Here is a 4,287-nt window from a genome sequence, read left to right as displayed (position 1 = left end):
TTAAGACGATATTTAGCGGATTCATCACACGTATTTCAAAATTTTTTTACGACCTTTTATATTCACCAAAATGTATTGTAAAGACGTGTTTTAGATGTAAAATAATGTGAACTTAACGATAAAAATATAAAAAGTATGATTAGTTCAATACAAATGACTTTAAACGATATTTAGCGGAATTATCACCATTTTTTACCAAATTTTTTTTCTATTTTTTGTATTCACCCAAATGTATTGTAAACACGTGTTTTAGATGTAAAATAATGTGAACTTAACGTTAAAAATTTAAAAAGTATGATTAGTTTAATAGAAATGACTTAGGACGATATTTAGCGAATTCATCACCTGTATTTCAAAATTTTTTTACGACCTTTTATATTCACCCAAATGTATTGTAAACACGTGTTTTAGATGTAAAATAATGTGAACTGAACGTTAAAAATATAAAAAGTATGATTAATTTAATAGATATGACTTAAGACGATATTTAGCGGATTCATCACCCGTATTTCAAAATTTTTTTACGACCTTTTATATTCACCCAAATGTATTGTAAAGACGTGTTTTAGATGTAAAATTATGTGAACTTAACGATAAAAATATAAAAAGTATGATTAGTTCAATACAAATGTCTTTAAACGATATTTAGCGGAATTATCACCATTTTTTACCCAATTTTTTCCCAAATTTTTTTTCTATTTTTTGTATTCACCCAAATGTATTGTAAATACGTGTTTTAAATGTAAAATAATGTGAACTTAACGTTAAAAATATAAAAAGTATGATTAGTTTAATAGAAATGACTTAAGACGATATTTAGCGGATTCATCACCCGTATTTCAAAATTTTTTTACGACCTTTTATATTCACCCAAATGTATTGTATAGACGTGTTTTAGATGTAAAATTATGTGAACTTAACAATAAAAATATAAAAAGTATGATTAATTTAATAGATATGACTTAAGACGATATTTAGCGGATTCATCACCTGTATTTCAAAATTTTTTTACGACCTTTTATATTCACCCAAATGTATTGTAAACACGTGTTTTAGATGTAAAATAATGTGAACTGAACGTTAAAAATATAAAAAGTATGATTAATTTAATAGATATGACTTAAGACGATATTTAGCGGATTCATCACCCGTATTTCAAAATTTTTTTACGACCTTTTATATTCACCCAAATGTATTGTAAAGACGTGTTTTAGATGTAAAATTATGTGAACTTAACGATAAAAATATAAAAAGTATGATTAGTTCAATACAAATGTCTTTAAACGATATTTAGCGGAATTATCACCATTTTTTACCCAATTTTTTCCCAAATTTTTTTTCTATTTTTTGTATTCACCCAAATGTATTGTAAATACGTGTTTTAAATGTAAAATAATGTGAACTTAACGATAAAAATATAAAAAGTATGATTAGTTCAATACAAATGACTTTAATCGATATTTAGCGAAATTATCACCATTTTTTACCAAATTTTTTCCCAATTTTTTTTTCTATTTTTTGTATTCACCAAAATGTATTGTAAATACGTGTTTTAGATGTAAAATAATGTGAACTTAACGATTAAAATATAAAAAGTATGATTAGTTCAATACAAATGACTTTAATCGATATTTAGCGGATTCATCTAACGTATTTCAAAATTTTTTTACGACCTTTTATATTCACCCAAATGTATTGTAAAGACGTGTTTTAGATGTAAAATTATGTGAACTTAACGATAAAAATATAAAAAGTATGATTAGTTCAATACAAATGTCTTTAAACGATATTTAGCGGAATTATCACCATTTTTTACCCAATTTTTTCCCAAATTTTTTTTCTATTTTTTGTATTCACCCAAATGTATTGTAAATACGTGTTTTAAATGTAAAATAATGTGAACTTAACGATAAAAATATAAAAAGTATGATTAGTTCAATACAAATGACTTTAATCGATATTTAGCGAAATTATCATTATTTTTTACCAAATTTTTTCCCAATTTTTTTTTCTATTTTTTGTATTCACCCAAATGTATTGTAAACACGTGTTTTAGATGTAAAATAATGTGAACTTAACGTTAAAAATATAAAAAGTATGATTAGTTTAATAGAAATGACTTAAGACGATATTTATCGGATTCATCACCCGTATTTCAAAATTTTTTTACGACCTTTTATATTCACCCAAATGTATTGTATAGACGTGTTTTAGATGTAAAATTATGTGAACTTAACAATAAAAATATAAAAAGTATGATTAATTTAATAGATATGACGTAAGACGATATTTAGCGGATTCATCACCCGTATTTCAAAATTTTTTTACGACCTTTTATATTCACCCAAATGTATTGTAAAGACGTGTTTTAGATGTAAAATTATGTGAACTTAACGATAAAAATATAAAAAGTATGATTAGTTCAATACAAATGTCTTTAAACGATATTTAGCGGAATTATCACCATTTTTTACCCAATTTTTTCCCAAATTTTTTTTCTATTTTTTGTATTCACCAAAATGTATTGTAAATACGTGTTTTAGATGTAAAATAATGTGAACTTAACGATTAAAATATAAAAAGTATGATTAGTTCAATACAAATGACATTAATCGATATTTAGCGGATTCATCTAACGTATTTCAAAATTTTTTTACGACCTTTTATATTCACCCAAATGTATTGTAAAGACGTGTTTTAGATGTAAAATTATGTGAACTTAACGATAAAAATATAAAAAGTATGATTAGTTCAATACAAATGACTTTAAACGAAATTTAGCGGAATTATCACCATTTTTTACCCAATTTTTTCCCAAATTTTTTTTCTATTTTTTGTATTCACCCAAATGTATTGTAAATACGTGTTTTAGATGTAAAATAATGTGAACTTAACGATAAAAATATAAAAAGTATGATTAGTTCAATACAAATGTCTTTAAACGATATTTAGCGGAATTATCACCATTTTTTACCCAATTTTTTCCCAAATTTTTTTTCTATTTTTTGTATTCACCCAAATGTATTGTAAATACGTGTTTTAAATGTAAACTAATGTGAACTTAACGATAAAAATATAAAAAGTATGATTAGTTCAATACAAATGACTTTAATCGATATTTAGCGAAATTATCACCATTTTTTACCAAATTTTTTCCCAATTTTTTTTTCTATTTTTTGTATTCACCAAAATGTATTGTAAATACGTGTTTTAGATGTAAAATAATGTGAACTTAACGATTAAAATATAAAAAGTATGATTAGTTCAATACAAATGACTTTAATCGATATTTAGCGGATTCATCTAACGTATTTCAAAATTTTTTTACGACCTTTTATATTCACCCAAATGTATTGTAAAGACGTGTTTTAGATGTAAAATTATGTGAACTTAACGATAAAAATATAAAAAGTATGATTAGTTCAATACAAATGTCTTTAAACGATATTTAGCGGAATTATCACCATTTTTTACCCAATTTTTTCCCAAATTTTTTTTCTATTTTTTGTATTCACCCAAATGTATTGTAAATACGTGTTTTAAATGTAAAATAATGTGAACTTAACGATAAAAATATAAAAAGTATGATTAGTTCAATACAAATGACTTTAATCGATATTTAGCGAAATTATCATTATTTTTTACCAAATTTTTTCCCAATTTTTTTTTCTATTTTTTGTATTCACCCAAATGTATTGTAAACACGTGTTTTAGATGTAAAATAATGTGAACTTAACGTTAAAAATATAAAAAGTATGATTAGTTTAATAGAAATGACTTAAGACGATATTTATCGGATTCATCACCCGTATTTCAAAATTTTTTTACGACCTTTTATATTCACCCAAATGTATTGTATAGACGTGTTTTAGATGTAAAATTATGTGAACTTAACAATAAAAATATAAAAAGTATGATTAATTTAATAGATATGACGTAAGACGATATTTAGCGGATTCATCACCCGTATTTCAAAATTTTTTTACGACCTTTTATATTCACCCAAATGTATTGTAAAGACGTGTTTTAGATGTAAAATTATGTGAACTTAACGATAAAAATATAAAAAGTATGATTAGTTCAATACAAATGTCTTTAAACGATATTTAGCGGAATTATCACCATTTTTTACCCAATTTTTTCCCAAATTTTTTTTCTATTTTTTGTATTCACCAAAATGTATTGTAAATACGTGTTTTAGATGTAAAATAATGTGAACTTAACGATTAAAATATAAAAAGTATGATTAGTTCAATACAAATGACTTTAATCGATATTTAGCGGATT

This window comes from Diuraphis noxia, unplaced genomic scaffold, assembly GCF_037042655.1.
Source record: "Diuraphis noxia isolate RWA-SAM2 unplaced genomic scaffold, SU_Dnox_SAM2 contig0012, whole genome shotgun sequence".
Lineage (NCBI taxonomy): Eukaryota > Metazoa > Arthropoda > Insecta > Hemiptera > Aphididae > Diuraphis > Diuraphis noxia.
The sequence above is the reverse complement of the archived record's forward strand: the minus strand, read 5'-3'. Positions refer to the sequence as shown.